We start from the raw sequence: 23,467 nt of genomic DNA on the forward strand, positions 1-23,467 counted from the left end.
ATTAGAAGGGAGAGGAACCAAGCGCAAGACTGAGGTTGGTGTCCTTTGTTCCCCTCTTATCTATTTTTCATAAAGGAAAGTGAAAGTAGTTTTGGTTTGTTTGTTTCTAATATAGCTACCCATCTTAGTGGGACTAGCAGCTCTGAGTGGACACTTGATTTCCCGATAACAAAATGGCGACTCCGCTGGGGAGCGAATAGCTTGTTTGCTTGTCTGTATTTTGTTGTTGTATAAAGTTACAGATGGAGCCTGAAGTCAAGCCAGCTAGCCTTCGAACTGCATTTTCTATTCAAATGCAAGGTAGATCAATGCTGCTTCAATCTATATCCAGGTTTTGTTTATAAACTGAACAATCAATTTGCAAACATTCTAATTGCCTTGGTGATGGCTCTAGTAACCTCATTAGATCAACCCCTGTGATTTATATTTACTGAACATCACTTTCTCGGCCTAAATCCCTGAATTGAGCTGCAAACTGTGGCCAAGAACTAAGTTGAAGTCTCGTCTCTGGACCATCGCACCTTCTCCTCTTGGGAATCTGGATGCATCGCACCTCTCGTGTGAAGTAGGTGCGCTGCATCGCACTTTTCCTATGTAACAAGTGCGCTGATCAAACAAGACCTCTTCTGCTTCCAGATTTTGGTCATTTGTTCACTCTCTTCAGCTCTATTCAGGAGTTTTGCTATCAGTGATCAATACACCTATGTGGAAACCCCCTTCCTTTGCATCATTTTTCCTCCATTGCGCAAAGAAATGTAAATGTTTTTGTGTATTGTGTGCTATTTTAAGTTCTCTTTTACAAAGAAGTAGCATAATCGAACTGTCGTTTCTTGATTTGGAAATGTCGCAAGTGTCGTTTTCAGTCGTAGAAAAGAATCCTATTGTTCTTGACAGTCAATTATATTGTTACTCTTCTATTTGATTTGAATTAGTGGTTTTTTCAAGTGTCGAAAGTAGTTTTCAGTTCAAAATTGCAAAGTGTCGTCATTATCTTCCTTTCATATTTTGAAGAAAAATTGTTAGTACTGTCGCTTTGAAAATATAATTCAAATTTGTACTTAGCATTCTTCTTGCCATTCACACATTAAGAAGGCTGAAAACAAATACATGCATGCACATTTGCATTTAGACTGCTTGTTGGTTTGATTTAGGACAGTGCATCTAGTGTGTGCTCTGTGCTCTATGTTGAAAGAATCTCATTTCTCTTTCCTTAGTAGCTAGGATTTACATTGCAAAAAGAAGATTAAATGATTTTTTATCATCTTAGATTGAATTTTAGGAATTATATATCTACATCACACGGTGAACCTGAGAGGCAAATTTCTTAAGCAAGATCAACTGTAAAATAAATTCAATGAACATACAAATGCTTTGGAACCTAACACACAACATTTAGAAGTCTAGGCTAGAGACATATTCTGGCGTCGTAAAGCCTGGTAACTATCGCTTTCATTGATGGTTGGGTGATTCCTCCTCTTTGAGACGACAAGTGCCAGTACGGACTTGTGCTCCCACATACCGTCGAGTATATATTGGGAGACCACAATAGGCTATATCCTTTATCCTTAGGAAGTCGTGTCTGCCGCCCTATCGATCGAAGGCGACTAGAGTCATCTTTTGTTTTTTCTCGACTCTTAAAAATTGAAAAAACAAGTTGTGTCAAAGCGTATAAAATTTATTTTAATCGGAATAATATCACAATTCCCGCATTGGTCTTAGGTTGAGGAAAATGGAGTCTACCAACCAAGGATTTCCCCTTGGAGGAAATCCTAGTCCTTTCTCCTCTTGGGGAGATGTTGGTGCACCTCATATGGTCACATTGTCACTTCCAGGATTGACAATTGGCTTGCCAATATGGCTCTTCTCTACCTCTGCTGTTCAGAACACCGTGATTCCTGAACAATCAAGTCAGCAACTAGATGACACTAGAGTTACCCCCCAACCTTATACTTCATCCGTTTCTCCCTCTCCTCGTTCCTCTTCGCTTGACGAAGCTGGTAAAGTTGAAAATCAAGTAACTAAGAAGGAGAAGAAGGGGAATGAGAAGAAGGAAAAGAAGAAGAAGGATCCAAAGGCAAAAAGGGGAAACCGTGCATCGTCTAGCGAAAATCCACACACTACACCATCCAAGCCTAAATCTCCATGTGTCATTTGCAAAGGAGACCACTATCATCAAGATTTTCCTTGCATCCCTCGAATCTTAAGGGATTGGTCTCCTCGTTTGCACAATCCGGTGTCATCAACCTCTAATGATCATGTTGAAAGTACACCGTCAACTAGTGAAAGCGAAGTATCTGGATAGAAAAGGAAATGTAAATTTCCTTGTAAAATCTATGAAGGCAATCACATCATCCACCATTGTCCCTTCCTAGACGAAGCTAAAAGAGTTTTGGATAACCTTCCTGCTTCACCGCTGCGGCTTCCTCTTGGATATAAGAAACTCTTGCTGAGTCCATCACTAGTTGAGAATCTGAATGACACACCATTAGGGTCAGTCGAAGCATCTATCATTAAAGATAAACCCTCTAAATCCACACTAGATGAAAGTCAAAAGGTCGAGGCGGCAGTTGACCTAGTCTTGCCTTCAGAAGGTCCATCTTCAGATGATACAATCACTGGAGAGAATGAGAACGACACCGTTCAAATTATTTTCATAAACGCAGACTCCGATGAACATAGGGGTAATCTAACCATTCCTTTACTGTAGCAAGAAGTTCGTTAGAGTCATATCCAGCCGTCTATTTTGTCCCACCTCCAAGAAACCTAGTCATTTCCTTCGATTGGAATCTACCAGGCAGACCCCATTTATGAGCTAGTGTACCATTCCAAATCATTGTACAAGCTTATAGAATGGTCATGGCTGATACTATCATAGATGAAGGGGATTTTGTGAGTATCCTTTCCTCAACTGCTTGGAAAGCACTTGGTTCGCCATCGCTTCTGCTTGAGATGAGAAATCTGACAAGCTTCGACAAAGGAACCAGTCGACCGTTAGGGATCCTTCCAAATGTGCCTATTACTTTGGAAAGGAAAATCGTTTATATAAACGTAATGGTAGTCCAAGGACCTCTAGACTATAATCTACTCCTTGGCCGCGACTATATTTATAGCATGGGAGCCATTGTCTCCACACTCTTTAGAGTAATGTGTTTTTGCATGAAGGCTGAGTAGTCCAGCTCGTAGACCAACTTTCTTTCCCTACCTCACACATAGCTAATAGTCAAATGCCATCCCTAAATGGTCTTTTCACACAAGGAATGTCTCATAAATCTCCAGTCCTTCCACCTGAATAACACGAGTAATTCAGGAGGACATGACTGAAATCGAGGGGGCATGCACCCTGGCCTGTTCCGGCATGAAAACTCTAGGCAAAGAGTAGGTTTTTACGAAGGATATATGACTAGTCCGATACCCGTCCGTATAGGAAGAGGGAATTAGACCAAAATAAGATACCTCCATTAGAAGGTAGGCCTTTCCCGATAGAACAAATGTTTTTTCTGCAAATTGAAGGGTAACCTAGAAACTCTACTTCACTATGCCTGGGGGCATGCAAACCTTTTGTGCGCAAATGAAGAGCAGCCTCTATAGTTCTACTGGCTTCGACTGCTTAAGTTGAGTGAATGGTCGAATCAATCATTCACCTTCACGGGGGCCAAATGGCACCAGCAAAGTAAAGGAAAAATTTTCCTACCTGACCTTAGTAGTTAACTAGCCCTTAGGGTAGTAGTTGGTCATTCCTATCTTGCATGCGAAAGGATACAGAGCAAAGCTTCGAAAGGTGCAAGCTCCATAAAAATGGAATCTATCGATGAGACATCCTTATTATATGACCGGCACGAGCGTATTTTATGTGAAGTTCAAGCTCGTTAAAAATTAAACCTAAGCATGAGCAAATGTTTCCCCCAGAGTTTAAGCTCATTAAAAAATGAACTAATCTCCAGTAAATAACCATTGTGAATGCATTATCATCAGCTTTTGAGCATTGGTCGTGTTATCATCATCACCTCCACTCTGTTTTAGCTGATCCTATGCCTCCATTTGATTGTTTACCCTTTTTGAGGAACATTTGCGACGAGTGATTCTGTTAGCCATCCTTGTGACAGTGTAGTGATTAGAAAATTCAAAACCTTACCTGGAATCAGTTGCTACCCGAAATTATCACTCGTTCCTCAAAAAACGAGTCTCCTTTAAGCTGTTTTCATTTGATTCGTAAAACATGAAAATATTGCCGAGCAATTGGCCTCTCCAGCTCGTTAAAGCTACCAAAAGTGCTATCCCTCCTCTAGATTTTAATATTTTTGGACCCGAGGGATTATTACACAAAAATATAGAGCGCTTGTCTTCTTCGGCTCGTTAAAACTATCGAAAATTCATCCCTTTCGTATTATTTTATACTTTTTTGGACTTAAGGGATTATATGAAAAAAAAGGATTATTGGAGTTTCCTTTCCATCCCTTTTCAAACTCTCTAAAATTAAAAAAGGACCTAGTTATCATTGTCATTAGACTCGTTAAAATCAATAGCGACAAACTTGTCCAAATGGATGAGAACGAGTTTCACTATCGCTAGGCTTGTTAAAACATAGCAATGGGTTCGCCTGAAGGGCAGATTACAGAACAAGCATATGTTATCCTCCTCAAGCTTGATAAAAATAAAGAGGTACTAGTCAGTAATGACTGGGGAAAAATTGGGAAGAAAACTTGAAGAAACTTTATCGGTAGCAAGTCGCTCTTGAACATGACACTTTCACTCCACGTCCGAGTCGGGTTGGGTTATTTAGTTCACCGGTCATATCACCATTGGTCCATCGTACCATCCATATTTGGGGTTAATACTACCAATCCATTTCATTGTCGCCGGTATGTTCAAGAGAAGTCACTCAGAGAATTCACTTGTGTCCCATCCGCTGCAATACATTCATGCTCCATTCTTTCATGACCACCACCCTAAACCTTGTATCATCAGATCATTTTCATCTCCACAAAGTCATTTGCTCCGTTCCGTGTTATAGATGTGGGATTCATTAAGGCCCTCCTACGACGGGTCACTTCTTGTCGACATCAGCTCATTATCCAAGAAGTCGACCTAGGAACAACCCTTTCAGTACTTTGAAGCTTGCATGCCTCAATGGAAAGTTTCTCACTTCCGGTGACAGGTTTACATCAATGGCCTTCGACTGAAAGATTTTGCATGGTGTTCGTCGCCAAGTCCCTTTTTCACACCGTACGAATTGTGTTATAGTATCTTGAGGGTCATCATCATTATCGTTGATTCCTCTCACGCCTATTAACATCTTACATCATTGGCTGGCAATCAGGCAATGTCATTCCATGTTCGACTCTAGAACATCTTTCACATGGATTGACTTGTACTCCGAGTGAAGATTGAACGAGTTTGAAGACCCCGGATCTAGTTTCATCCATTTGGGCTGCGATATATTCAGGAATATAAAGACATCAAATGTACATCATTTCCAAACAGATGATCATCCGAATCAAAGGATGATGACTCGGTCTGAATCATCAGTCTGCTACACAGACGGTTGTCTGTCCTATGTACATGAAAATGAATTTATAAAGCTGAGCATGTCAATGCCCGCCTCAGCTAGATCATGAAAAAAATTATGAAGATAATGTATTGTATTGTATCTTATTATAGGTCACCTTCCAACTCGAAAAAAATTTGGATCCTCATGATAAAGCATTTCACCCGACATCAAAAGATTAACAACCTCATGCTCTAGGGGGCAACTGTTATAGACATTTTTGGGCACTGCAACCCAAATCATATATGTCCATAAACCAGGGGCTTCTAAGTCACTAAAAGTGTTGTTTCATACCCTAAAGGAACAAGGTCAGCTGATTACATCATCTCCCAGAAGTTCTCCACAGAAAACTGCTCAGAACTGGTCAAAACTGGACCATACAGAATGCCCAGTGCAGAGGGTGCGATGCATCTCACCTACTCAGTGTAAAAAGTGTGATGCATACTGGAAGGCCCTTCTGTAGGGTGCGATGGGTGAGAATAGACAAATGGCAGAGACAGTTTGCAAGGTGGATGATCATGGAATCTTCCAGAAACTTCTCCTGTGACACTTGCCTCTCTGAATTCACCCATGGATGAGTAAGAGATCATCAATCTCCAAGTGGAATAAAGAACTATCAGAGAGAGGACACTAATCAAAATCCCAGAAACTGACTCACCCCCCTACAATCATCTATATATGGATCCCTCATCACAGAGATCCAGAGCTTGAAATCTTGTATCTTGTAAGGAAGTGTTGTTGGTTTCCTGGTGCAATATCATAGAGTTGGGCGATCTAAGCTTTTCATGAGGTGAAGAAGGGCTTTCATGTTGAGAGGATGACGCTGGGTTAGAACAATGGGTTGTAATCCTCTTTGCTATTCTTGATATTAATAAATCTATTCAAGTTTTCCTCCACATTCTTGTATGTTTGATGATATATGCATTTGTGTGGTCAATATATATTTGGTCCTATATTGTTTATGATTGTATATCTCTGTTCTTTGATAGTATTATGCTACTTTGATTCCATAGGTGCTCTTTGAAGCTAGGTAAACAAAGAAGGAGCGGCAAGGATCTGTCAGAAGGGAGAGGAACCAAGCACAAGACTAATGTTGGTGTCCTTTGTTCCCCTCTTATCTATTTTTCATAAAGGAAAGCGAAAGTAGTTTTGGGTTGTTTGTTTCGAAGATAGCTACCCGTCTTAGTGGGACTAGCAGCTCCGAGTGGACACTAGATTTCCCAATAACACATGGATGTATTGTATGATTGGAACTTACACTTCTTTATATAATAACAACCAACATGTTTCATGCATATGTTGTATTGTATTCTATGATATCTTGTTTACTCTAAATGATATTTGTATTGTTTTCTTATGCATGCATGTATGGACTATTCCGTATAAGTATGTATGAATGTTTCTAAAATGTGTTGTTGGTTTAACCATCACTTTGGATTGCTTGCTAACTTTCTTTCCAGCTGGTGATGCATCTTTGCTCATGTGTTCCCTTCCAAGCTGATTACTATTACAGGTTTCCAATGGGTGCACTCATCTCAACCCCCATGTGTTATAACCCCTCATGCACCTTCCTTGATTCCATGCAACTATCACACCCTTACTACCAACAGAGTTATCTTACTTGCCTCTATGCGAAATCGTAGTCAAGGCATTACCATATGACCCATTGTTGGGACTCCTACACCAAACGATCTAAGGTCTAATTGGGACTTCTTACCAGGGAGATCCCTTGACATGTTGGCGGGTCGAGCACCGTCAACACTTACCTTGTGTGTTGTGACTACCGCATCTGTGTGGATTGCTCCTCCAAAAGTTGTGCATGTCCTATTGTGTTGTGTGTTCCTAGGAAAGTTGGGAGTTCATCCCAACCAACTTGGGACTCACTCTCACCCTGTCCCCTTACAGTGAAAGAACCACTGACAGGAGTACACTAGCACTCACTAGGCGCGCGAACCTCACATCTTGAAGGCAAGGCAGACCACTATCCTGTGCTAACAAGAAAGAGTTGAGGAAAATCCTTAATACAATGGAAACCAAACCATCATATCAGATGGGACTCCCACACCAAATAGTGTGAGGTCTAGTTGGGACTTCATACCGGGGTGATCCCCTAAATGTTGGTGGGTCCAACACCATCAAAATTTCTGGTGCTAGAAGGAGGGCTGCCACTTGTATATGGCTGAATATCCCCTCACACTCATTCATCAACCATCTGGTCAAGGAAGTAACTCGCACTCCCTCTCACCTACACACGAATCTATAGTTGGTTACTCCTCACCTCCCAAAATTGAACACGAGATTCCATATCAACACCTTCTCTCTATCTATCCCATCACTCGCTAGTTCATGAAAACAGTCAGACTGATCCCAGGCATAAAGCATCTTCCACAACCAAAAGCCACTCCCACAAGAGTTTTTTTATCATCGGTGGAAGAAGTAGTCCTTTCCACACTTGAATGTATAGAAGAAGCTATTCAAGATGAAGAGGAACCCCCAATATTCCGTCAAGGTGAACAAGACACTCTTGTGATTTTGGGATCGAAATCTGGTATAGGAGGTGAAGGGGAAGGCAACGAAGGAGATGGAGGTGAGGACGAACCAACAAACTCAGAGTCGAAACCATCAGACTCCGAAAGAGAGGAAGAGGATGAAGAAGAAGAAGAGATGGCTAACCCTAATCTTGAATGGATGAATCAGGTACCATTGGCTCTCCCAACCGTTCTGCACAAGATGTTGAGGCGAGCAGAGAGAATGAACATCAAGTTTGATCCTGGTAACATGGTGAAGGCATAAGACCACTTAGAAAAATTCTACCTACAGCTGCAGACCCTTGAGGTACATTATGATGATGTAGCATGTATATTGTTCCCATGTACCTTGGATGGTTGCATAGTTGTTTGGTATCACAGCCTTCCATCGAACTCTATACAGAACTAGGCTACATTAAAATGCATGTTCCTTGAGAAGTTCGCTGATGACAAGACCCCATCCATGCTACTCAAAGAGTTGGGAAGCCTCAAGATGGAGGGAAAAGATAAAATTTAAGATTTCAATTAGAGGTTTACACATATATTGAACAAGTTAGCAGTAGACACTAAACCTCATGACCATCACCATTGATTACTACATGTCTGCACTGTCAACCAACATTGCGCAGCTCGCTTGATGAGCTACAAAACCAACACTGTTGGAAAACTATGAAGAGTCCATCATTATTGAGAAATACATGTGTGCAGTTGGATTCATCAAGGATGAAGAATCAACAAAAGACTCCAAGCATGCGAGCAAGAAGTCTCAAGTAGTGGCGAGTAAGGATAAAGACAAGGAAGCAACTGATATTAAGACCCTCACTCATCCTGTCAAGAGCTTGACCACTGAAGTGTCTGAACTCAAAAAATGCAAAACAAACACATTTGCAAGTAGTCACTAACCCAGGAAGAGACACGAAAGTAGCTCATCAAGCACGAGCCAGTTCATTTCGAAAACTACATAGAAGCCTGTGTTCCAGCTCGAACAGTGTGCAGATCCTAAGTTCTGTTCCTTCCACGAGGAACATCACCCCGAGAACTCTTGTTCGAACTGGAAGTGAACCACAAATGATTTCTACAGTCATACACTCAATGCAGGAAGCAATATGCAAGAGAAATTGGAAGACACTAATGATGATGAAGAGTTTTCACGTGATGATCCATCAAGCTCTAGGCATGTGGTGAACGCATATCAGTGCTTGCAAATGACGTCAAATATGAACATCGAGAAGCAGCCCTGAAAGAAAAATGACCATTACAATCTCAGAAGTAAAGGGGCTCCTCCTACACTTGGGGAGATGCAAGAAATGATCAGACTGCTGATAAGGAAGGCTGATCCACCAGCTACCCCAAAGCAGAAAACTCAAAGCAAATCTGAGAAGACATTGGTTGACAAAAGCGCATCCATGAACAGAAAGTTGCAAAAAAATCTTCCATACAAAACAAATACCTATTCTACCCAGACACCTCAGTAAGTCTATCACCTCTAGACTACAACGTTGTTGATGACATGAAGAAAACTTGAGCAAACATCAGTTTTTTCAAGTTGGCTAAGATCCAGAATCAATGAGATATTTTGTTGTGTGGATTGGGACAAACAACAATAGATAGCAGAACCTCTACCAGTATGGGAGCAAGAACACCTCCCGGATCACTTTCCACTATGCTCAATACACTCTGGATGGAAGAAGGAAACTCAGGTTGCCCTCAATTCCTACTTTCATTTGAAGTTTTCAACTGCAATGTTCACAATTGTTTGGTTGATTCTGGCATGACAACCAATGTCATGTCTCTCTCCATTGCTAAGAATATCAATGCACAATGGAGCAAGACATTCGCACGAATCATCCAACTTGATCGAACATTGTTACCATCCATTGGTGAACTATGAGATGTAATCATCTGACTATCTTGTGACAATGGAGTCCACCAATGCATTAACATAGTTGTTGTGGACATACCAGAAGCATATGATCTATTACTCAACAAAGACTGGTCCAACAAGCTAGATGGATATTTTGCTACAAACTGGTCCCACATGTGGCTTTTGTACAAGGGAAAGTGCAACCAAATATGGGTAGAATCTGAGAGGTGCATGAAACATAATGTCACTCCCCTCAATGGCGAGAATGAATTGTTGGTCTTCGCAGAATTCATGTTCGAAAACTGCCTCCTTGAGACAACATTGGGGTGTTATCCTGCACGGCCATCTCCAACCCCACCAAATGCACAGTTGGGAGTCCTTCCTTTCCCAACTGATGGTAATGAAACTTGTACAACACATTGTACCAATAGCACCAGTAGTAGCAATAATACTAGCACATCAAGCGTTCTATGTATAGATGAGTTGTGGACCATGTACTTTAACAGATCAACGTCACAAGATGGATTAGGAGCTGGGTGTGTTCTGATTGGCCCTTGCAACAAGAAGCATTTGGTTTCAAGTTGCTTGGAGTTCGAGTGCACGGTAGCAGAATATGAAGCACTCGTATTGGGCTTGCAGAAATCCATCTGCCTCAACGTGACCATACTCAAAGTGGTAGGTGATTCAGAGATAGTGGTATGGAAAATACGTAACACCATTCACTATTTATCATTGCATCACAAAAGTTACCAACAAGAGATACTACATTTCATGGCCAACGCTGACGTCTTAAAAGATCCAGCGAGAGGCAATGATGATCACAAGTGCTCTCTGCAAGCGGAAGCTAGTAACGTGAAAGGCCACATTATCACAAAAGGTGTGTTAATATTGGAAAAGCTATATGACTTGCAAGAACGTTTTCGAGGGCTAAGTAACAACAATACCTACAGTTCCACCATGAGGCACGAACTAATAAACCCGCGAACAGAAAAGATTCGAAGTTTGTCAATCTTGGTAAATGTTGTACATTGAAAGAGTGACAAGCCTTTATCCGCTTGTTCAAATAGTATCGAGATGTGTTCGCATGGACGTATGATGATGTGAAAGCTTATGACATGTGGATCATCCAACATATCATCCCAATCAAAGAAGGGGTCAAGCCATATCAACAGAAGTTGAGGAAAGTACATCCGTCACTTGAACCCATCATACAGAAAGAGCTTACTAAGTTGTTGGATGCACGGATGATATACAAAGTTCGACATTCCACATGGGTCTCCAACCTTCTTCCTATATGAAATAAGTCCAAGGAAATCCTTTTGTGTGTCGATTTCTAGAACGTAAACCGCACCTCGGATAAGGACAACTACCCCATGCCATGTATGGACCATATTTTGCAAATAGTATCTGGGGCACAAATGTTTTCTCTTCTTGACAGTTTCTCAGGATACAATAAGGTTTTGGTAGCAGAACCTCACATACTCAAAACTACTTTCCGTACCTAGTGGGGTACATTCGCTTATAAATGAATGTCGTTTGGGCTTGTAAACGCAGGTGCAAAATTTCATCGCACCATCGGCTTTTGCGGACTCATTGGATAGAGCATGGTGGTATACCTCAATGATGTGACTATTTTCTCAAGAAGATGAGAAGACCACATATGCCACCTTAAGAAAATCTTTGAGCGATGCAAGAGATATAGGATTTCCTTGAATCCCAAAAAGAGTGTATTCACAGTGTCAGTGGGAACCTCCTTGGACACATCATTTCCAAAAGTGGGATCAAGGTGGATTCAAACCGGGTCCAAGCCATTACATAGATTCCTTTCCTAGTCAACAAGAAAGCCATGCAATCCTTCTTAGGAAAAATAAACTTCCTCTAGAGGTTCATCTCGGATTATGCGCATATGGTTAAGCCCATGCAGGAAATGATCAAGAAATATGTAGTCTACAACTGGGTAAAGAAGGAAAAGTATGCATCTGCCCGGATCAAGCAGGCCATTGTAGAAGCACCTGCGCTTTATGGCCCAAACTTCACGAAATATTTCCTGTTATACGCCTTTGCTTCCGATAACTCACTAGCTACATTACTCACTTAGAAGGATGAAGCTAATGATGAATGCCCCATCTCCTTCATGAGTGCAAGCATGTAGGGACTAGATCTCAACTACCCTGCCATTGACAAACAAGCTTATGCAGTCTACAAATAGGTGAAACACTTCAGGCCCTACTTGCTAAAGAACCACTGCATAGCCTTCATCCCCTACCCAACAGTCTACACATTTCTTGTACAATAAGAACTGGGTGAACGATGTGTGAACTAGATGACAGGCTTGCAAGAATATGATCTTGAAATCAAACCAGTGCACATGATCAAAGGACATGGGCTCTACAAACTTGCAGCTAAAGCAGTGCACGCTCCAAAGAATGAAGAAGAGATCTTTGGTTAGGAGTAGGAGATTGAGATGTATGACATAAGGCGAGCAACACCCACTGAAGACAGAACCTCTTGGTACACATATGTGTGCCAGTATCTTGAGTATGGCAACATACCCTCTCACTTTTCTATCAGACAGAAGAGGGAATTGTGCCTGAAATCCTTAGCAGATCAGTTAGTTCATGTAGTTCTTTAAAAAACTCATAGTAAGGGAGTTTTGCTCAGGTGCCTGGAGGCACATGAATCAGAGAAGGTACTTCAAGATCTGCATGACGAACCCACCGGGGGTCACTTTGTGGGAAATAATACTGCACACAAAGTCATACGAGCCAGTTTTTACTAGCCCACATTATTCAAAGATGCACATGCTTATGCCTGCAAGTGCCCGGTCTGTCAGCAATGTGCCAGTAGAACATGAAGATCAGCAGCCCCACTGCACCCTGTTGCAGTGACCAAACCATTCCAACAGTGGGGCCTGGACATCATTGGGGAAATTTTCCCTCATTCGTTAAAATAACACCACTATATCCTAACAACAACTGACTACTTCACACAGTGGATAGAAGCAGTTATGTTCAAACAATTGAATGATCAGGAGGTCATCAACTTCCTCCAACAAAACATCATCTCACACTTCGGCGTTCTGGTATCACTTATTTTTGATAATGCAACTTATTTTTCATCTTGGAAACTCTATGTCTTTTCATTACATAGTGGTATTGTGCTAAAGAATTCATCTAACTACTACTTGCAAGGAAACAATCTAGCAAAGTCCACAAATAAAAACCTCATCTGTATAATCAAGAAGACCTTTTTCTCTGAGGAGCTTAATTGGCATACCACCCTGACGAATGCATTATGGGCTGACCGTGTAACACCTGTTAGGTTCCTATAATAATAGGGATCATAATTTTGAATTGGCTATGTTAAGTCTTGTAATATTGTACATAGCTTTGCTTTGTTTGCAAATGTTTTCCATATTAGAAAATGAAAAGACAGTATGTCCTAAAAGAATAATCAAAGGACCAAAAGAAAGAAAGATAAAAAAAAGATATAAAATATGAACCCCACAAAAAGAAACAAAAAGAAATTTTGAAAGTGTTGCACATTCAAGTGCCACTACTCTTTGTTCACTTTTCCTTGGCAAATAAAATTGTGTGCAACTTGTCCATAATGCCACAATTCATGATTATCATACAATTTAATCTTAATTATTCATGCTATTAAAGTTCATGTCATGATAGTTAGTGAATAAAGATCTAACCAAACCATTTAATCTTGGTAGATCATTAGTTAGGTAGAGAATTAAAATGAGCTCATACGTTTTATCTGAGCCATTGGAAGACATAAGGTTAGAAATAAGTTAGTTTGCTTATCAAAAGAAAATAAAAGGGTCAACAAGCTCAAATGCACCCAATAAAGGAAAGAAAAAATGTTAGTATAAATTGGACGGTAGGTAGAATGCTTCTAAAAAAAATAAAAATCATGAGCATCCTTATGCTTAGCAAAAAATATCATTTTTTTTAACCCTTCCCAAATTAAAATCCCCTTCCTTTGTTTAAAATCCCTTTCCCCTTACCCTAACCCATTTTCCCCTTAAAGGACCCATGTTCATCATTTAAATCCCTTTTCCCTTTACTAACTTTGCATAATTCAATTAAAACATACAAAACCCACTTTTGCATGGTTTTAAAGCATAAAATAAAAAGCAATAAGACCCCACTTTCCTTTTTCCACATGCTTAATACATTTCTACCACCTTATATGGTTAATTCCCCATAATATTGATGTCCAACCCTACTTCATACTCTTTCGCACACATAAAAACCTCGTCCACCGCTCGATCATTGATCACATCCAATGGTCCTCATGCATTATTGCATCCTCCCTAAGACCGACGTTTAAAGCTAAATAAGGTTGCGGAATGGGTGGTTTCATCCACACCCTCCCCTGCCACGCAGCACAACCAGATCTTATCGTAACCCCCAGTCCTAAACCACCATACTGCCCTTCGCCACACGATAAACCATTGCACCCTATGATAAACAACCTAGTCTCCAAAGTATAAAACCCTCTCTGTTCCACTATTTTCCTATTCTATGTTAATATTTCGAAGCAAACCAAAATCCATCGCCAACTGGAAATAAAGCCCCTGCTACTGCCTGAACCCTTCTACAACCAAAATTCATGATTTCCAAGTAATTCTAAATACTCACCTCCATCAATTGAATACCAGATTGATAAAAGAATTAAAATTAATGGCTTACCAGACCATTCTGAATGTAAAACCTCTTCAACCTCCAGTAGCAGATGTCAAACACTTACCCTTGGCCAATAAAGACTTCAAAATCGTTGACACTGTGACAGATCCCAACCTCTTGGAGCTCCACTGCTGCAGCCATGACAAATTCATTGACCAGGCAGATGATATTCATCTCTGGGATTCTAACCTGCCTAAGTATGCATTTCCACAGACCTACCAATTCCCTGAACTCATCAGACTATGCCAAGTCAATTATTTTCCCAATGAAAGAGCCAAAGACACCCTTGCCCAAGAAATCCTATTCACTATCAATGCTCAATCCATTAATCAAATGCTATAGACTCGACCACAGCCAGAGGGAGCGCCTCTTTCCATTGAAACCCTTAGTCAGTTTTACCTAAAGCTAGACTTTCCTAAAAGGTCTCAAATCTTCCAGACCTTCCTCCCTGAAACAACTCAAATTCCTAAGAAAAACCCACCATACTCTGCTGCCATGTTCCCAGAACAAACCAGGCAAGTTGTAACCATGTTATCTTGTATTTTAGGATATTTTACTGATGAACATGTAGATGAATCCATCCTAGATTTCCTCTCTATCCTTTTCCCAGGCCAACTTCTAGCTATAACTTTTAACTTTGCCCAATTCCTAGTAGATGCAATCCATGGTCAACTAGTCAAGTGGCATGAAGAAGGAGTGTTCAAATAATCCTCTATTCTGTTCCATATGTTTTTGTATTTCCAATCAGAAAGGTTTGCAGTCAGCCTCCAAAAACTGGACACAAAGGGTAATCCCCAATCTATTGTCTTTTGGACATCCTTGATCAGAAAGGATCCCACAGAATCCAACTATAAAGACTTCATTGATTCATTAGTTTATCCAATTGTCAATATGCTAAGTAGTATCATTAAGCCTAGAATCAGTGAAGAGATGAAGGTGTTATAGTAGTTAGATCAAAGTAAAACAGGAGACTGGTATTTATACCAAAATTATACAGAGATTAGAGTGTATGGAATCTAGCTAGTTCCATACAAGCTTACCAAATACCTCCCAATGAGGATATTTTCTTTGGAATACATCAGGCAAATCTTGAATTCTGATGAAATCCATTTCCTTTCAGCTAAAAAGAAGACCCAGTTCAAGATTAAAAACCAAATAGGGCCTTTTATATGTAACAATAGAAATGTTGGAAAGGAAGCAGATAAATGTTTACAAGAGTTCAAGTTCAGCAGCAGTTTCAAATGGAATTATGATCCTTTAGGTGTCATAAGTAAATTAAGAGTCAAATTTAAATTGACCCCCTTCATCAATGAGTCAAAACCAGAAATTGAAAAGTATTCCAACCAAATAGAGTGGTTGGAAAACACTCTTTAGGAGGGGGATAAGTAGGTTGATACCAGTTCCATCCTGCATACTCCAGATCCATAGGACAGAAATTCAAAAAGGGCTAGAGAAGAAGGATCCTACTCAGCTGAATACTTCTGATACTAAATTTAAGATTTTGTGCAGAAAGAAAACCATGCTAAATCCAGTAATAGAGCATGAAAAGATAATTGGAGTAGAAACAAAGATTATCATCAGGGGTGATGCACCCTCAAAACATGTAGAAGAAACACCTCTACCCTCATATTCTAGTGCACAGATCATTCAAAATCATAATAATGTAGAAGTTTGATCATCTAGAAAAAAAGTGGAGAAAGAGAAAGATATCATGGAGAGGTACAAAGAGATTAAAATAAAAAATGAAGCATTAAAAGCTGCTATATGTACACAATATTGGAAACAAACTCCCAGTTATCATAGTAGGTTGCTTTTAGCTTTTGACCTCAAAACAAGGAAATTGCAGATGACTTTCCTATAGCCAGAGGTAAAGGCCCCAAGAACTTCAGAAGATTATAAGAAAACAACCTTTGTAATTCATGGCAAGGATGTGCATCCAATTGACCAAATTGAATTTGATAAACAGGTAGGAGAAATGTTATATTCAACCACGACACAAAAAGCTCTAAGTTTCTAGAAATTGAAGAATTCTCTTGAAAATGTACAGCCGCAGTTAAGGCTGGAAAGGGCCTCATCACAAACAAAGGACAACAGGATTAAGTCACTAGAAGATTTGGTAATTGAAATTGACTATAATCCAACCGACATCAAGGCAGCAGAAGAACTCATTAAAAAGAAAAATGCAGAGATTGCTGCACTTAAGAAATAGCTAAAGCTAACAACCATTGAGCATCCACAAACCAAGGAGGTTTTGGAGACACTTAATCAAAAGGATGAGATGATGAACTTAATCATCCAGTTGACAACTCAACTAAAAGAAATGGAGATAGAAGTGGATAAACTAGTACAGGAAAAATAGACTAGCAGAGAAGCAGTTCCCATTACTGCTATTCCCATAGTAGCTATAACAGCAACAACATCAACATCAGTTCCAATAGCTATGTCATCTATAGCAGCAACAACATCAACAAAACCAACAACCCATCCCACTGATGAGGCCAACAAATTGATTCAAGTAATGGAAGATATGTCCATTCAAACAACACAGATTAATAAGCTCAAGCAGCAAGTGAAGAACTTAGAAGATGAAAATAAATTAGAAAAAGTAATGCATCAGGCTGAGAAACAAAAATTCAATAGATTCAATGACAAGATTCACCAGCTATAAAAAGAATTTTCACTAAAGGAGCCTTTGGCCCAAGCAAAGCAACATTTGTGCGTTGTTGGCTTGAGGGGACCTGACCCAGATGCAATGTTAATTAGCCAAACAAATCCCTACACTACTGACCCTTTTGTAATCAGTGTAGGTTTTAACCCTGTACAGAAATTACCTGCATACGAATTCTAAAACACAGAAAATAAAAAATGTGAGAGCATAACACATAAAACACATATACATAGAAATTTTCCCCTGGATCCCAAAACTGGGACTACCAGCTTGATTTTTCATTATGTTCCTTTCAATGTTACAATACATATTTATACATTCCGAAGCATCGAATACCATGGAGAAAAAACCATTGCGTCCAAAACCATGGAGCAAAAACCATCGTGTCGAAAACCATGTGCGAAAAATCATGCACAAAACTATAGGTAGGTCCACCCAACCTAATATAGGGTCCAAAAACAAAATTTTCCGGGGCGCTGCCCCGGACCCCATAGAGTGGGGTTATCTGCACCCCTCAAACCCCATATGACTCCCCCACTACTTAATCGGTGCAATGAAGGTGGGGCCCTGCCCCCCTTCTAACCCCCAGTTAACTACGTGGGCTAGTCGTGGAAAGAATATAACACAACCCAACATTCTCCCACTTGTTGTTTTCTTTCCATAGGGGGCCACAAGAGAGCTTAGTCATTTATCGAGCTACAATGCCCATTGTTTCTCTACACCAAGAGAAATTATTAGAGCTCATAGATTTTGTCAATGCATTTGTAGTATTCTTCAAAATGTCCACCTTTACAGCAACACCTTTTTGTCTTCTATCATATCCCTCAAAAAGTGATACTGAACAACAATGTTATTTGTCTTTGAATGATATGCAGGGTTCTTTGCCAACAAAATTGCACTTTGGTTGTCATAGTCTATCCTTGTAGCTCCATGTACTAACCCCATACTTGAACACATTCTCTGCAACCAAATTTCTTTCTTGCTTGAATGAGTGGCTGCCATGCATTTTGCCTCTGTAGTTGATAGTGCCACTACAGATTGTTTCTTACTCATCCAACTAACTGCACCTCCAAATAGGTTAAACACATACCCACTTGTAGATCTCCTCTGATCTAGATCTCCAGCCCAGTCTGCATCAACAAAGCCACGAATATCAAACACTCTGTCCAATCCTGGTCTTCCTTGGTAGCACAAACCATAATCACTAGTGCCATGCAAATACCTGAAAACACGCTTCACTACTGTCCAGTGCTCCTTCCCTGGTTTTAAAATAATCCCGCTCAATAATCCCATTGCATGTGCAATGTCTGGTCTAGTATAGACCATTGCATACATCAGGCTACTGACTGCACTTGCATATGGAACATGGGACATGTACTCTTCCTCTGCTTATGCCTTGGGACACTGTTTAGCAGATAACTTTACACCTACAGGAATAGGAACCTTCACTTTTTTACTATCCTACATATTAAACCTTTGCAATATTGTCTCGACATACTTCCTCTGGTTTATCAGAGCTTCGTATTTGTTAGATTTCTTTTAATTTCCATGCCCAAAATATAGTTTGCAACACCAAGATCTTTCATGTCGAATTTGGAGGACAAATGGGTCTTCAAATCCTAGATAATTTCTTTGTCATTTCCAACCAACAACATATCATCCACATACAAGATCAGATAAACAACATGGTCAACAATTAATTTAAAATACACACAATGTTCTGCTTTGCTTCTGGTGAAGCCAAGCCCCCATATAAATGTATCAAATTTCTTATACCACATCCTTGGTGATTTTTTTAACCCATACAGAGACTTCTTTAACTTGCATACCAGTTCTTTCTTACCCTTCACCACAAAGCCTTTAGATTGCTTCATGTAGATCTCCTCTTCCAGATCCCCGTGAAGAAATTTTGTCTTCACATCCATCTATTCTACCTCAAAATCAAAAGCAACAACAACAGTTAAAAGTAATCTAATAGAAGTTACCTTGGAAATAGGAGAAAAAATATCACCAAAATCAATTCCTGACACATGGGAATAACCTTTTGATACCAACAGAGCTTTGTATTTCTCCACCTTTCCTTCTACATTTGCCTTCTTCTTGAACACCCATTTGCTACCAATGGGTTTCCTTCTAGCTGGCAACTCTACCAGAATCCAAGCCTCATTTTTGTGAAAAGATGTCATTTCATCAACCATGACCTCTTTCTAGAATTTTCCATCCTCTGAATCTACTGCTTCCTTCACAGTTCTGGGATCATCATCAGTAATAGATAAAGCAAAATTTTAACAGAAAGCAGATGGACTATACCTTTCTGGCTGCCTTCTTTCTTGAACTGATCTTATCGCACCCGGAGTTTGTGGCTCTTCATCTTTCGATTCCTCCTCTACTGTAGAGTCTAATTCTTCCTCCTTTAGCTCCAACTCTGTAGAAACTTTTTCTACAAATCATCTAGCTCCGATACCATGTAGAAACTTTTTCTACAATTATCTAGCTCTGATACCATGTAGAAATTTTGAATAATTTAACACATATTCAATGGAGATTATCCTGATCATGTACTAATGCGGAAAACATACACAATACATAAGCTCCTCTACGTTGATCAAGAATATAGCAGCATCAATAACAATAAAACATCAAGAGCATTCACACATTAACACAGTATGTATCACGGGGAAAGCATCGCGCTAAAAACCCCAACTATCTGTATATTAATGATTGAGTCATGTAACATTACACAGCATAATACTTCTCACAAGTATCTCCACCTCTGTTACACACAATACAGCTCAGATCTGATCTCCAAATCTCTTCCACTGCTTGCCTGCCTCCACTGCTCAATACCTGCTCAAGAACTGATGAGAATAGCTTCCCAAACTCGATTTTCACCTGCAAAATAGTCACTCACTCTTTGTGGACGTGAGCAAAGGCTAAAATGCGGGCCAAATACGTGAGCAAACTCATTGGCATACTCAATCCTTTGATTGTGCAAGATCTGGTGCACAACTATAGTCACAACTGATAGCAATCTGATTCTCTACCACCTGTCCCTGTTGAACTGAACATGCACTGACATGCAACTGAGTTAACTGATGTATTCTTTAGTTGTATTATGAGTTAATAATTAGTTTAACAACTCATCATTAGTCTATCTGCAGTTAGACTAACTACAACCAGTTTAACTAAGTTAAACTGAACACAACTCCATCAACTGTACCTCCAGTCCACTAAACTCAACTCACTTGAGTTCTAACTGAAGTCATGCATGCAAAAACTCAACTGACTCATAAGAAAAACGAATTTCCTTCTGACAGCTGCATGTGCCACTTCCGTAGCTCAAACTGAAGTGCTCCAAGAGAATAAGATTAAGTTTATAGTCCAAATATTATTGTGAGATAATAATATTTGACTTTTCTATTTTTGACAGCCAGTCTAAAAATAGACTTGATCACTCACACTTTCATCAAAAATAGAAGTCCATCTATTTTCCCAACTTGATCAATCATCCATAAACATAGACATGATCCATATGTCTAAAAATAGACATAGTCTAAAAATAGACATAGTCTAAAAATAGACATAGTCTAAAAATAGACTTGCGCCAAAAATAGCCTGCGGGCCCACTTAGTGAAGGCGACTCTTTTCACTAAGCTCCATCATCTTGTTGCAATCTCAACAAACTCTATCTTCTTAGGTTACTTTGGTTGGACTTCACGTTTAATAACATCTTTCACCTCTCTGAACACCACATCTCAGATGTACACAACCTTCCTTGTTACTGGGTTCCAAAGCTTATAACCCTTTAAACCATCCCTATACCCAATAAAGATGCACTTTTTAGATTTACTATCTAATTTGGTTCATTTCTCCTTTGGAACATGTACATATGCATCACATCCAAATACCATTAGATGTGAAAGAGAGGGTTTCTTACTAGTCCATACCTCTTGTGGAGTCTTATCCTCCAATGCTGATGAAGGTGATTTATTGACCAGGTAGCATGTTGTCTCCACTGCCTCTGCCTAGAATTCTTGCCCTAACCTAACACCACTGAGCATGTTTCTTGCCTTTTCCATCAACATCTTGTTCATTCTTTCTGCAACTCCATTTTGCTGAGGTGGATATGGAGTAGTCTTCTGTCGTGCTATACCACACTTCTTACATAATTGTTCAAATTCCTTACTGCAAAACTCTTCACCGTTATCTATCCTCAGCGCCTTTATCTTCTTCTCTGTTTGGTTTTCCACCAGAGCCTTAAATTCTTTAAGCATATCAAAGACTTCAAATTTCTCCTTAAGGAAACATATCCATGTATTCCTTGAGAAGTCATCTATAAATGATACATAGTACACAGACTTACCCAGTGATGGAACCTTCACAGGTCCAAACACATCATTGTGTAGAAGCTCTAATATTTGTTTCACCCTCTTACCACCAAAGGGGAAACTCACCTAATTCTGCATCCCATATACACAATTTTCACAGAAATCAAAATCCAGAGAGCTATTACTCATACCTTCTACCATACCTTTACCATGAAGTATTCGAAGGTCCTTCTCTCCAATATGTCCAAGCCTTTGATGCCATAGCATGGTCTTCTCTCCAGAGACCACTAGATTTTCTACTCCACTTTTAGGAACCACAGAACTATTGCACCCATCAACAACAGTGCTACCTTGCAGCTTGTACAGAGTTCCAATTCAAAATCCCCGCATCAATACCAATGCCCGCTAAACCATCTTGCAGGTATCCTTCTCGAAACAATATTTTTACACCTGCATCATACGGCTTGCTTACAGAAATTAGATTTTTGGCTAATGCAGGAATATGCAAAACACCCAGAAGTGTTCTAACCCTTCCACCTTGCAAGTTCAACTTTACTTTTCCATGACCAATGATTCTAGCCTTCCTGTCATCCCCCAAGAAGACATCACCACCATCATATTTCTCATACTCACAGAACCACTCTCTATGGGGAGTGAAGTGAAAGGATGCACCTGAGTCAATCAACCATGCCTCATGATCTACATGTGTACTTGAAGAAGCCAACACTACAACAAAACCAGCGATTTGCGCCAGATTTAGCGCCAGATTTTAGTGCATTTTTTTTGTAATTGTGATGAGCAACCTGGCGCTAAATCTGGCTCTATTGTACAATTTTTAAAGCGTCCTTTTTTGCACCTGATTTTGCATCCTTTTTCACGCTAGATTTTGCATCATTTTTTACACCAAACTATGCATCATTTTTTGCGGCAAATTTTGAACCAAAATTTGCATCTTATTTTATGACAGGTTTTACTTCTAGTTTTGTGTCATTTTTTGCATCTATTTTTCATTCTCTTTTGCTTCCTATTTTGTGTCATTCTTTGCTTCCATTTTTGCACCATCATTTGCATCAATTTTACACTATATTTTGAATCCAATTTAACGTCTTTTTATGCATCCATTTTGTGTCAGTTTTTGCATCTAGTCTTACGCCAGGTTTTGTATCTAGTCTTACACTAGTTTTTGCTTCTATTTTTGCACCAGCTTTGGTGCCTATCTTTGCACCATGTGTTGAATTTGATTTAGCACCAAATTTTGCATCCATTTTTGTGCCCATTTTTGCATCTTTTTTTGGACCATTTTTTACATCCACATTTATGTTTGATTTGTCTCCATTTTTCCCATCTCATTTTGCACCATATTTTGCGTCATTTGTTTCATCCAATTTTGCATCATTTTTAACACCATCTCTTGCATCTAATGTTACATCATTTTGAGCATCCAAATTTGCATTTATATTTGCATCTTATGTTGAGTCATGTGTTGTGTCCACCTTTGCATCTTATTTTGTGTCTAATGGTACATTCAATTTAGAGCCATTTTTTACGTCTACTTTTGTATTTGTTTTTGCACCAAGTTTTGCATCCAATTTTAAGCTATTTTATGCCCCTTTTTGCACCATTTTTTTATGTCTACTTGTGTCCAATGTTGCACCATTATTTACACCGACTTTTTCATCCAATTTTGCATTTTTTTGGTGTCTAGTTTTACATCGTTTTCACCATCCAAATTTGCATCTTTTTTTGCCTCATTTTGTGTCCACATTTGCATATAATTTTGTGTCTAAGTTCGAGCCTAAATTTGCATGTGATTAGGAATCATTTTTTACATCCAATA

The sequence above is a fragment of the Pinus tabuliformis genome, chromosome 8, assembly GCF_031772625.1.
Source record: "Pinus tabuliformis cultivar Carrire ecotype Pingquan chromosome 8, CPIR1, whole genome shotgun sequence".
In the NCBI taxonomy this organism is placed as follows: domain Eukaryota; kingdom Viridiplantae; phylum Streptophyta; class Pinopsida; order Pinales; family Pinaceae; genus Pinus; species Pinus tabuliformis.